The sequence below is a fragment of the Perca flavescens genome, chromosome 8, assembly GCF_004354835.1.
Source record: "Perca flavescens isolate YP-PL-M2 chromosome 8, PFLA_1.0, whole genome shotgun sequence".
Taxonomy (NCBI): Eukaryota; Metazoa; Chordata; class Actinopteri; order Perciformes; family Percidae; genus Perca; species Perca flavescens.
The window spans coordinates 24,849,612-24,863,379 of NC_041338.1; the positions used below are offsets into that span (position 1 = coordinate 24,849,612).

The 13,768-nt window shown below is 45.2% G+C and overlaps 1 protein-coding gene across 3 annotated transcripts in view; it reads right to left on the minus strand.

Annotated features, from left to right (window-relative positions):
• The window catches only part of igf1ra (insulin-like growth factor 1a receptor), a 74,759-nt gene that overhangs the window by 36,632 nt on the left and 24,359 nt on the right, over nt 1-13,768 (minus strand). The window contains exon 1 of one of the 3 annotated variants that reach the window (XM_028586256.1): nt 10,331-10,389. The exons of the other annotated variants lie outside the window; for them this stretch is intronic. The gene's annotated coding sequence lies outside the window, so the exon portion shown is untranslated. Of the gene's footprint in view, nt 1-10,330; nt 10,390-13,768 lie in introns of those variants that run through there. 3 annotated transcript variants of the gene reach the window in all.

Genomic DNA, 13,768 nt, shown 5'->3' on the forward strand with positions numbered 1-13,768 from the left:
CCTCATTCATTAAATGGCCGCTTCACAACTCCAGTTGCTGGCACGGAATTTAAGGATGAGGGGTCAGGGGCAGCAACGGGCCAGGAGGGACTTGTTTGTTCTATCTCATGGGACTTTCTCTGTCTGGCTAACCGTTTCCATCCCGCACCAACGGAGAGATTTGTCCGCCTAATTCTCCTCATCACATGTGCCAGCCTTCCTCATCCCTGTCTCCTTCCTCCTGCCCCCTTCCCTCTTCTCCAAAACAAACCTGATACCCTCATGGCCTGGGAGGGAAACTGAAGCGATGCGTCTGGTAGGGGAAGGCAGGCGCAGAGCAGAGCGGGGGCAGGAGCAAGCGCTGGTGGCTCCTCCTCAGAGGCCAGCGAGAGGGGAACGGCATTCTCAAGTTCCATCCTTGGAACACATCCTCCATGTTTCTGCAGTTTTACCACATCACACGCACACACATGCAGACTATCGAGGCTTTCAAAGCAACATGAGAATCATTGCTATACGGTTTGCTTTTTTTCCCTCTCTCGCTCTCTCTCTTTGTAGTCCAGAAATAGGAGTTTTTTTGTCTTTTTATATCTAGAGCATTTTGCAAGGTGGTATTTGTGCAGGACAGGCGATCTATGTTAAGCGACAACATGAGGCAGAGCAAATAGACTGTGTCCCTGAGCAGCTCATTCTGCCACGGAGTTTTATAAACTGATCAATCAGACAGTGACTGCACAACAGGCTTTGGTTCAGGAGAGAAAACAAATACTTCAGCACCAGGACCACTCAGACAACACAACAGGGTGCAATAATAAGTGTCACTGTGTGTGTGTGTGTGTGTGTATTTGTATAGAGGTGTGTGTATCTGGTCTGAGGTGAATGAGTGCATGAGCACTAATGCATCTGTTCCCCCTACTACGCCACTCTGCAGCGTCTTCTGCTGTAAGCACACAAATTAAAACTCACTCAAGCGTCTCCATCCATCCCTCTCCTCCTCCCCTCTCCTCTCCTGCTGCTGCAGCCCCAAGCAGATGAGGGGACAAGGAAGGAAGGAAGGATCGAGGGGCCGCAGCGAAGCTGAACAGACCCACCTCTTGCTGGAATGAGTTTTAATTTGGGAGGATGGGGCTGGGCTTCTGTGGTAGGACATGCACATGTGCCACACAAAAGGGGCATGTGTTTAGTCAATGGCATGCATGCACACACACATACACACACATACATACTTAACGCAGACATAGTGACAAGGGTCAGTCTTGGGATAAGAGAGAAAGAGTCAACCACACAATTTACTCTTTGCTGCATACAGCTCCTCTCAAATGACATGTCAAATGACTCTTGTTTCTACATCATATTACTACATCGTAATCTAAATGAGGACACCAGGCTTAACTATATATAAATATCTGTAAAAGAAAAGGTATGATCCGGTTATATAATCTCTATATGCTAGTAATGGAACTGTTACTGTGCCTTGCATCTCATAAAGGCAGCGCATTTAGCTGTTCGACTATAACCAGGATATTGCATTTCCCCTCCTCAGCCCACAGGCTTCAGCCCACGCAGGCCACCTTCAGCCCACCCACCACCCACCCTCTGCCTGCCTGTGTTTCAATCCTGGCCCCACTCCACTCAAACTTTCCACAGATGGGCACAGAGCTGGGTGGACGTGCGTTAAGCATTCAGTGCGTCAGTCACACCCCAGCACAGGGATCGGAGGATCAGAGGTAGAGTTGAGGGACATGGGGGTGGTGGTACGTGCAGGGGGGTGGCGACATCATACGCCATATCTGAGCTGGCAGTGCAAAAGAGGGACAGCAGCAAACGAATGAACCAACATCCAGGCTGTGCTGCATAGTGTGGTTACGGCTGCCTGGCTATTTATGTGTCCCTCCTTCACAGAAGGAAGCCGCTCCTATTGGATCCAGATGTGAGAGGAAGGACAGACAGCAGCCCGACTGAAAGGTGGCAGCCTGGACCCAGCGGAGGTTCTGCTACTGCAGAGCTACTATGTTGTCATTTAGGAGCCAGCTATTTTACTCCACTGTGACAAGGACACGTTTACATTCACCTTTGTAGTGGAACAACATGGCAAGTAATTTATCATTTTGTTCCTTTAGATGTAAAAAAAAAAAAAAAAAAAAAAATGTTTATTAATTCACACAGCGGCGGCCTCTAGTTCACCCAGTAAGAACGTTCGCCCCATGTTGGCTGAGTCCTGCAGCGGCGCAGGGTTTGAATCCGACCTGCTGCCCTTTGCTGCGTCATCCCCCATCTCTCTCCCTCTTTCATATCTATCCACTTTCAAATAAAGGGTAAAGCCCCCAAAAATGTTTCTTAAAAAAAGAAGAATCTAGTTCAAATAAAAGAACTGTGGTGGGTGAATCTGTTTCTAGAACTATTTTTTACATACATATTTCATCAACCTAGGTCAATCTGCGTGGGTGAGTCATGGGATGAAATGGTTAAGACAAAAAGCATTCTTCTGACAAGCTATGGTCGCAGCCCCATCAGACGTTTCAAAGATAAAATCACATCGCTCTCAGCCAACTAACATAACTTAACACTGCTCTCCTCCTCCCCCTGCTTGACCATGGCACTTGAATGACAATGAGTGCTTGTGAGACAGGGCTAAATGTGTTGTGACCCCTAGTGATGGATTGCCAGTGGCTGGCCCCCAGTGGGCTACGAGTCCATTGATCCACTAGAGGATTCAATGACACATCATCAATCCCTAGGCTGAGCTCCTGCAGATGTAAAGGTGGAGGCTAGGCGAGGGAAGATAGGGAAGAAGGCCCTTGTTTCTTTCCCTAAAATAAGTTCAAATGGCAGAGGAACTTGTCCTTCTGTCCATCAGTTTACAGCCCCTTTGCTTCTCTCACTATGACTGATTGTTGTCCTTCTGTCTAAGTCAGGCTCTTACAGCCACTGGACATGACGTGGCAGACAACAGAAGCTGGAGACAGATGCTAATCTGGCTCTATCATCCCACACATATGCCTCTTCCACAGTGAATGGATACAGATAGGGAAGAGTATTCTCAGAAATTACATACTGATCCCTTGATCTGCTGTTGCATTAGATATGTCTGGCTTGAGATAGTTGATGCAAGCGCAGATCTATGTGCACACGCACACGAGTGCCGTTTGCGGTTGTGGGACGTGAGGTCTGAACAGGAGCCATTGTGTACAGCGCTACACTGACCGGGGCCCATTCGCCCCTCTGATACGGCTCAAGTCTGAACACCACAGCCCACAAGCAGCCCGCGTGACGTCAGCACATGTGTGCTTTGACCAGGCGCCTGAATAAGTCGGTTTGATGCAGAGGGAGGAGAAAAGGATGGGAAGGAATGAGAGCACAATCCGGATGTCACGGCAGTTTGCAGCCCCCCAGAACGGAAACTGAGATCAGCTTGGATTAGAGCAAGCAAAATTAATCACCAGTATTTCACAGCGAGCATCACTGTCAGTGTAATGGTATAATTATGTGTCTGCTCTCAAATAACTCTGAGGCATTCCTGGTGCCCACAGTAAGGCCAGTGTTCAAATAAAACAGCACTATCTGGTTGACCAGCGGCTGCTGGCTTGTATTTAAAGAGAAGTGATACAGATGGCAAAGGAGACAGCAATAAGAGTAAATCATTTCACCAGTTTGGAGTACATCAGTGCCATGTTAGAATGGATAAACAGGTTTTCTTGGAATAAAATCAGACCTTTCTGTAAGTCAATATTCTCCTCTCTTTCTTGTGTAATACAAGCTTGTGTTTTGTTTTCTCTGTCTAGTGCAGGGTAATAAAGACAGCAATGGTCAGTGCTGTATTACATTAGCTAATAAATGACATCCTGATGCTTAGCTAACTGAGTTGTCTGTTTGGCTGGACTAAAATGTGCTGGGAGGAATGTCTTAAAAAGGTAAAAAAAAATAAAAATAAAAAAAATAAATAAAGTAGGTTCACCCATGAAATTAAATTGTTCTCTTTCTTACAAACACAGATGGACAAAGAGCACATTCCTCTGATCCCTGTGTCGCCCCTGCACCCTCCTGGTACCCATTCTGCTGGCTCCACCCGCCACGGGGGAAACAGGAGAACGGTCCGGCATTCCACAAGCCTACGTGCTACACAACTGCACACACAGAGGGGCAGACAGGGGGGCCCCTACCCTCACAGCTCACCCTGTCACACTCAATTGCAACACACACGCACATGGACTTTAAAACACTTTGGCACAGAGCAGAACATGAAACCGTGATTGCATTCTGATCTCTTTGGAGTATCTGTTGCCTTAACGCATCACAGATAGATTTCGATCCACCGTTTGGACAAATGAACATGAAACCTGGCACCCCCGCCACAATACTATCAAAACTTGGGGCTGTTGACCAATGAGGAGTAAAGAGGGCCTAATGGGCTTTAGTCAGAGCGCAGACTGCCCACCGCTCCCCTAAGCCTGTTTGACCAGCTGTCTGTCTGCCTAAAGACAGACTAGAGAGCACCTTGCATGCACACACCCACCCACTTAAAAGGGAGGGAGCACCAAATGCACTCCTACTTCCAGTCACCCCTCCCATCTGCTGCACCAACCGCCAAAATCAAATCACAACAACAGCAAAGAACCTGTGCTTGGCTTTCCCTCATTAAAACCTTAGGGAATCAAAACACACATTTGTCCTCATCACACATCTATGGTGCAAGTTGACCTGAGCTACAAATGTTCCTGAGTCATTAGTTTCTTACTGTATTGTTGTATTTTGTTGAACTCTTATGTGTTTTTATCTGTCTTGATTTTAACATTTTGGGGCCATAGAAATAACGTGTTTTCATTTTAGCATGTTATCCCTTGAATGCAGTGTCTTGCAGACCCCTTAATAAATCAAATCAAAACCAAAAAGCACTCACTAAACTTTAAAACATGATCACAGTATTACATTGACTATGTTCCTACACTGCAGCACTGAGGTGTGACAGACAGAAGCTATCAGAAAAGAGTGGGTGTGAGTGCATCCTGCAGTGTGTTTATATATGTGTGTGTGTGTGTGTGTGTGTGTGTGTGTGTGTGTGTGTGTGTGTGTGTGTGTGTGTGTGTGTGTGTGTGTGTGTGTGTGTGTTTTCTGTCTCAGTAGTGTGTGTTGCCTCAGCACTTCATTTTCCTCTGCACTCTTGTCATTTATGGTTGGCAAAGAGCAGGTTCACTCAGTGGGATAGAGTTTGTTAGACCTCCCTCATCAGTGTACTACCTGCCCCCTCCCATGCTCTCCCTCCTCCACCGGCCTACATTTCCTCTGGTGTTAACCAGATAGCGTTGCAAGATGAATGACTACGTTAATTGTCTTTGATAGCTCAGGGATATGCTTTGTGCACAGGAGGGAACAATGTGTGTTGGGCAGGGTCATTTTGTACAACTGTGTAAGTGCCTGCGCTTGTGTGTAAATGTGCTTGCATGCACATTAATGGAAACAACTAAAAAATGCTAAGTTTGGACCATGCTTGATGAGTGATTCGTCCCTGTGCCCCCACCGTCTGCTGCTCTAAATGAAGCTCATAATGGAACATGGCAGTGGGCTCTTAACCCCACTTTGTCAGATGGACACATGGCTGCGTCTGGTCACGTGCTCTCCATCTCTCCAGAGGTGAGCCCCCATGTCAGGCAACCACAATCTCTCCCTCAAGCTCTTAGATCGCTGCAGCTGTCAGGGAAGGCCCAAAGGACTCTGAGCTCACTGAAGAGACACACCTCTCTGCCTTTCTCTCTCTCGCGCTCTCTCTCTCTGCCTTTCTCTCTCTCTCTCTCTCTCTCTCTCTCTCTCCTCTCTCTCTCTCTCTCTCTCTCTCTCTCTCTCTCTCTCTCTCTCTCTCTCTCTCTCTCTCTCTCTCTCTCTCTCTCTCTCTCTCTCTCTCTCTCTCTCTCTCTCTCTCTCTCTCTCTCTCTCTCGGACACACACACACATTTACCTCTCTGTCTTCTTCTCTCCATGGGGGGTAAGGCTGTGAAGTGGTCACAACACACAGCAGGAGTGTGTTGCAATGAACACCTGTGTCAAAGCAGCCACAGGTGTCCAGCCCTAATACATGGCCTTACCCACACATCTGGAAGATTCTCTGTCGCCCACAAACACATCAGCCTTCAGACGGTGTGGGAGAGCTATGCAGGCAGGGTTTGTCTGCATGTGTTGTTGTGCAGCAGTGCTGTATCATTATGGAACCTTTCTCCAGAGGGTACCTCTAATCCAGTTACAGATTTAAACAAGGGAAATGGTTCCAAGGCATCCATCCCACTTATCCTCGTGTCACAAGGAGAACAGAAAAACTTCTTGTCAACCCTGCAGAGACTTCAAGGAGTTCAACAGTCTGAAACCTTTGTGAAAATGTGTGGAATTCAACATACTTAATTGCGCCTGACCTGCAAGTAGACCTGAATTCCAGCCCATTAATCAAATCCTGTGAAGAAACAGACACAACAATTAAACCTGGAGTGTGAGGCATGTGCGAGATAGAGAAATCCGCATCTACTAATGCTTATTTACACTTGGGAAAAGAGCATAAAGGAGGCAACCTGGCACTGACTGCGTGAGACGGTAAGTAGCCTAGAAGAAGATCCCGTAGTGGCATTACATCCAAAGAACATGATCATATAACTCTGGGGTTAGGGAAGATGTAGGTGACCATGCCAAGAGTAACAAAGGCAATAAAGCTGGACCATTCCCACTGCTCGACTTCATATAGAAAACATCAGCAGCCTATATAGCTCTAAGCCAAACCCACACACACTATGCCTGACATACTGAATTGGACCCAGTCCAAAATTGAGGCAATGCGACGTCAGCGGTGAATATGAGAAAAGACAACATTTAATTTAGAGGAAAAGCAACACCAATGAACAGCGTGCGTCTGTGTGGCAACCTAACATGGGCTTTTACAATACAGTTCAATAATACGGCCTAAGTAGAGAAAAAATAATAGCTGTGTCGTCAATGGCTAATCGCTATTAAGAGGAATAAGAAGGAGTGGAATTTTCTAAACAAAAATACCCTGATTTGTTGGGGTTTTAGAGGCTAAAAACTGCATTCTGGAGAAGCTGAGTTGATTGCAAGTGACGTTTCAGCGGATCACTTACCATCATGCATTCTTTATTTGAGCTGTGTGCCTCTTGATTGCCTTAAGTAACCTCCTAAAAGCATGCTGAGGGTATGGATATGGGGGTAAAGTGGTGCTAGACCTAAACAAAAGCTGCTTTACCTTTGATTCTCTCGCTGGTCTGGTGCATGGTGGCAAATGCCAGATACTAGCTGTTACAAAGTCTCACAAAGCTCTGGTGTCTACAAAGAAAACTCAACATGATAGCCTTCGAGGACTCATCCATGTTTTCCACTTAATGGTATACTGGAGAAAAATGACCCAAGGAAAAAGTAATGAGTCACCCATTAGGCATTTAACCATACTGATCCAGTGAATGGGGGTTACATGGAGGAAAGTTACGCAGTTGAGCTGCCACAGGCCTGAACACGCTGAGAGGTAGTGGGTTGAGAAATGAAATTTTAAAGGACAGGGGTTATGTCCTCTTTCTGTCTGTGACATTACATTAAGGCACTGGGTGTTCTCCTTTTGTAACAGTGGAAATGAACTGTATTGACAGCAAAGACAGTAGTCTTTTATGTAATCCCTGTCCAGACCAAGGTATTTTGTTTATCCTGGGTAAGCAGGCCAACAGTGCCCACAGGCTGAGAGGAGGTCTTCCAGCTCAGCAGCTGTTCGGGTGAAGATCAGCAGGAGGAGGAGGAGGAGGAGGAGGAGGAGGAGGAGGAGGAAGAAGAGACCAGGAAGGAGAAGGGCAAATGAGTAGGAAAGTGTACGGGAGATGGGTGACAACACAGGGAGGAGAGTTGGTGATTGAGTGTCGACAGCTTTCAGCTACAGAGTTGGTCTAGAGTTTATCAGACAAAGCAAGTGATGAGGAAACAATAGGCATTCTTCCAGTTCTCTCGGTGAGGGTCAGACAGTGAAAAGAACAACCCCCCACATGCTGTGCCTTACAAAAGCATTTAAAGCAAAGCACTGTCTGTGTTACACAAGCTTTAACTAACTAATACCGGGCATTAAGAACAACAGACAATTTCATGAGGCAGACATGACATCACCGAGGGAATAATACCAACACCGTGACAATATGTAACATGCAGTAAGCCTGAGTCAATACCAATTGGCTCATTTAACAGAATCTGCACATTGTCTGCCCTATTTGGCATCCCCCATTCTTTATTATTGTCGTTTCTCCTCTCCTTATCTCCCTCTTAGACAGAGGAATCTTCAGTATGCAACAAGAATGCCAGCAGTGAGACCAGCCACAAGACAGAACCTAAGTAACCCTGGCTGAGGAGGTAAAATGTTACAGGGCAGACAAAAACATAGATACGGTGAAGCTCAAGAGTCCTCCTGCCAAAATAATGTTTTTTACACATTAATTAGATTTTTCTTTGTCTACGATAATTGCTTGAGGTAGCTCCTGACACTGTAAGTCAGAGATACTGCTAAAGACACAGACTGCAGGGCATCAGAAGCCACTAGTGACCAGTCAGAGCTCTGAATATTTCTCTGGGCAGAAAGAAAGTAGCCCTATGAAATCAAGAGAGGCTTTTCTTTTCAATAACATCCACATGCTCTTGTTTATTCCTGGCCAAGATATTTTTCTTCCATCGACCAGCACACTTTAGGAAACTCAATTAGCAGATTTATGATCCTTCAGCCCGCGTGGTCACAGGCACACAGTCATCGAGACAAGAGAGAAAAGCAGTTAACAGCGAGTAAAAGCTGCCCAGATAAGCAATGAAAGGCACTGGATCCAATAACACAGGGGCCGTGCACCTATTACCTCTAAGGGATCAATTCAGAAGTGATAGCAGCAATGATAACTGATACTGATACTGATTTCTTTCTCGATGTAACCCCAATTCCACTGTCAATTTAGGAAACAATGACGAGCTATCCTCGCTTTAGTGTTAATCCAAGTAGCCATGTGTCAGATGCTGAGTATCCAATACTAACTGCAAGTGCAATGACTCTAGAATCACTGCATTGCCTAATAGAGTCGGTCATTTAACTGAATTAGATCAAGAGTCCAAACTAAACTAACAGCCCATAAATGGCCATTTGTAAGAGGCCATTGGCACAAAATGGCTTATTCACGTCCGCTGAGTAGTTCAGCTTAGTCAGATAGAACAATGACACTGGACACTGATAGGGGTATGAGGCCACACTTTAACTAACGGATCTTCACAGTTCATCAAAGTCATGCGGGCAGGAGGATTGAGACATAAGGAGGAGAGAAAACTGAAAGGTAGAGAAACTTGAAACAATAAAGCACATGTGTTTCGGTTGTCTAAGATTAGAGATGCCCTGCTCCATGTGAAGAGATGAAAACACCAGCCTCTGCATTGTTATTCCAATCAGAAAAGCCTTTACTCTCTGAGGATGCCCAGGACAGACCTAAGATGGGGAAGGATGCCAAGCAATTAACTGGAAAACTCACTGGTTCAACAGTCACAGTCTGGAAGCATTTTAATAAGCTGGAAACTATTTTCAAAATGGTTGACAGTTCCGATGCCGACCAGAGACAAAGGCCTGCATTGTAAAGGCAGAGCATGTATTTTTCTTCGCTGATCAAGTTTGCTGCCAAGAGGCAGGGAACAGGCGACAGACCCAAGAGCAGTCATTGTTGTTTCTTTAAGCCCCACCTCCCCCCACCCCCTACTCCACCTCCTCTCACACACACACACACACACACACACACACACACACACACACACACACACACACACACACACACACACACACACACACACACACACACACACACACACACACACACACACACACACACACACACACACACACACACACTATTCTCCACCACAAAGGCAGACATGCGGGACCTCCTCCATTGAGCTATGTCAGAAAAATGCCACGCTGCAGACCATCCCCACAGTGGCCTGTCGCCAATATCCTGAATCAATCTGCAGTATGATAAGTATTTACATGAGAAAGTTAAAGTCAGTAAAACCACTAGAGATTCCTGGAATGGGTGTGTCACTTAGTTGACAGAAAAAAATGAAAGGAGAGCCACAGAAATAATGTCACAGACAAACACACTTCCTAGCACAATGCCTCCGTTGCAATTACAGACACACGACAGAGACAGAGATGCTCATTTCATTGGCGTCTCTATGTGTCCACCGCACACAACAGTCCTATTCCACAGTTCAGTCAGTTAAACACAAAAATATACACAACAATACAGCCGACTGAAAGACAGATTTTAACATTTCCTGGTTGGTAGTTTGATTTTTTTTTTATATTTACGTTTCAGTTTCTTCTCCGCTCAATGTTGTAGCAGCCAAGGCTGGTGGTGATTAGTTGAGGGGAATCTTTTCCATTTGGTGTGGTAATAGATCAGAGCTGTGGGGGGTATTTCCGGGACTATGGGGGTGACAGACATGTTTGATCTTGACTTTGTCTTAAATAGATGTCAATGTGGAAGTGACCTCACTGCTGTGTGAGGATATGAGAACCTCCGCCTTACTCTTTTAATCTTAATCATTTTTCACTCTCGACTCCTTCTCTTCCTCCAGTAGCTGGCCTCCCTGCCAGGACATGACCCGCCCAGCTCATACTCACTTCATAAATCAGGAGCTGCGTCTCTGTCGCTGCACTTAAAAAAGGGACCGCGGCACTGCCTTTCTTTGCTCTACCCTGAGAGGCCGCTTCCTCCCACTGCACCGGAGCCAAGAGTTTAAACATATGCTTGTGTGCAGCATTTTTTTGACACCCGCAGGCACAAAGTGACGCGCCAAATGCAGAGGTGTCTGCCTTCATGGCAGCACCAAAGAGCACATTGGGCAGAGCACGTACTTACATGCTAGAAAGTAGCAACCTCCTTTGATATTTACATACTCTCCGATGAAAGATCACAAAAGGCTAGTGTGTGCTGCTATGTGGCTTGAACAGAAACAAATACTGTAGTAGGAACACTTAGTTGATTTTAATATACAGTGTTAAGATTTGTAACATTTGGCCACAGATTGTGACTGTGTTGCATTAAAAGAGTTTTTAGATGAGATTCTACACAAAATAAGCAAAAGAAAACATCAAAAATGTTATTAATGCTTAAACTCAAGTAGCAGTGGAGCCTGTGCATAGAAAAGGTCACCGTCTCAAAAGCATCACTGGTGGTCTGATATATTTCCTTTAGTTAGGCCATCTGGTTTGGGTAATTACGCCAGCCATTTTAGGCTTTCACTTAATTAAAACATTGGTAAGTATACCAGAAGGTGTAAAAACTTCCAGGTTTGTGATTCTACATGGTACCTCAGCTGGAGTGTTTTTTATGACCAGGAGGCCTCCAGAGGCACAGAATGTTAATAATACCACGGCTGCAGGGAGCAGGCCGGAGTCCAGCATATAACTGTTTTTCTACGTGCCAGTCATGCCACTGGTGCCAACCTAATGGCTCACAATCTGACTCCTACACACAGGGCGCACACCCAGGACTGTCCTTAAGCACATGTAGAGGAGTCCTGCCTCTGAAATCACCTGAATCTGCCAGCCAGAGTTCACATTGTCAGCCATAATCCACAATGATACAAAGAAGCGCTCCCATTGAACCCACCTCTCTCACCGCCGTACTTGAAGATGAGTTATGGATTCTCCAGTGCTAATGTTGCAATTCATAGACCTTTCCACACCTTAGTGATAAAATGAAGTCTGTCTTATGCTCTCTTCACTCCCCACACTCTCTCTTTCTATTGCTCTCATGCACATACAAAGTCATAGTGTGTAAGAGAAGCAGGCTACGGCCGGTTGAGGTTCAGATGAAAGAGTAAACCTGGCAGCATGCTCCAAATGAGAGCAAATTTGGCGTGTAGACGAACTGGCGGAATTGAGACCAAAAAAAGACATTTGGCTTCATTCGCTACAGTGTATACAGGATGTCAGATTTGTCAACATTTTTGGACAGCTACAGCGTAACCTGAAAATGGTCAAGTAAGTGGCTTAAGGTGGTGTATTCATGTTATGTTAAGTATATTTTATATTGCTTAATTTTTACTTAGTTTACTCTCTGCCTGCTCCTAGTGTGACTACAAGTGAATGTATGTGTGTGTGTGTGTGTGTGTGTGTGTGTGTGTGTGTGTGTGTGTGTGTGTGTGTGTGTGTGTGTGTGTGTGTGTGTGAGACAATGCAGATGGTCTTTGGACCACTGGCCCTGATCACACTTCTTGATTATTCGGATGTAAACAAAATTAGCCACTCATTTGAAAAATGGGATGGAGCAGAAAAAAAGTGGGGGACGGAGGGGGGGGGATTCCCTACATGCATACATTTGAGCCTGAGGAAACGATACTCTGCAGTGCAGATGAATGACTCGCATAAGCAGAGCAAAAACATCACAATGCTACAGTTCCTTGAACAAAAGCTACTTTGTGCCTGAGCTAGCTACACGGCTGTATGTATGTATGTATGTATGTGTCTGGCTACACACACACATACATACAGTACATAGAGCACATGCCACCCGCATGCCAGGAGACAGTGACACACAACCCTTCTCACACACACACCTCCCTGCTGATTCATTTTCAGGATGACACACATTTGGAGTTGGATTTTAAATGCATATACATTTAAACACATAGGCTGAGTTTATTGAGTTAATTAAAGACTCTTAAAAAGTTGCGTGCCAACATGGTGAAAACCAGAGTTATGTGACCTCCAATCCGATTTGGATAAAGCTTTATAAACAGAAAAATGTCAAAAGCATGTCTGGAATGTAAATGTTTCAAAACAACCATTCAGATTCAGCTATTGTATTATTCCTAAACAAATAGTTATATTGCTGCATTGAAAAGGAGACGAAGAAGAAGAAAAAAATAGCACGATTGCTACTTGTTTACTGTAACGGAAGCAAACAAGAGACGGGCTTCCACTAATGTAGCATTTTGATATATGAAAAGAAATGTGTCTCTCTACTTTACATGAGGCCATTTCCATGTACAGAAAAAACAACATTTACAGTATGTATTTTAATTGTTCTACGTTTCTGCCTCACTACCACAAGGCATAATTCCTTTCCACCAAAAAACTGATATTTTTGATGCATCCATACTGTAGCTACGAGCATAAACAGCAGATAAACAAAAATGTTGCGGTCCCACCGTTGCTGGCTGAGAAAACAACAGAGAAAGTCAAAGCAGGATGTAGTTTGAGGGTTTTTCCTAAATAGGAGCATTGGTGTCATTACCCCACACACAGGCGAAGGAAGGGCGAAGGAGAGAAAAAGGAAGGGTTGGAAGATAATACCATATATTATGCAGGGAGGTAGGTGGAATGCAAAAACAAGCTTTTTACAAGCAAGTACATGTCTGGTCTGGAAAAGTGCTCACAACACTACATATAAGTCAGAACAGTGTCTCACTGCTGGGAAGGGCTGAGACACGGAGCACAACCCAGTAAATACACAAGTGTATTTTTTACCGTATCATGGTGGGATGACGGATTTTGACTTACTCATCATCAGGAAGTCTGGGCATTTTCAAACCACATCAAAATTAAACAGTGAGGTTTACCAGAACAAAAGCTAAAGCAAGCTGGCGACCATTGCAAGGAAAGCCTACGCGGATGTATGAGTAATAAAATACGAATGAGAATGGGCGGCGTTTACATGCAGGCTGTGGGCTAGTGTCTGTCATGTTTATCACACAGCCACAGAGAGAGAGAGGTGATTCCTGACGCACACTCAAGTGC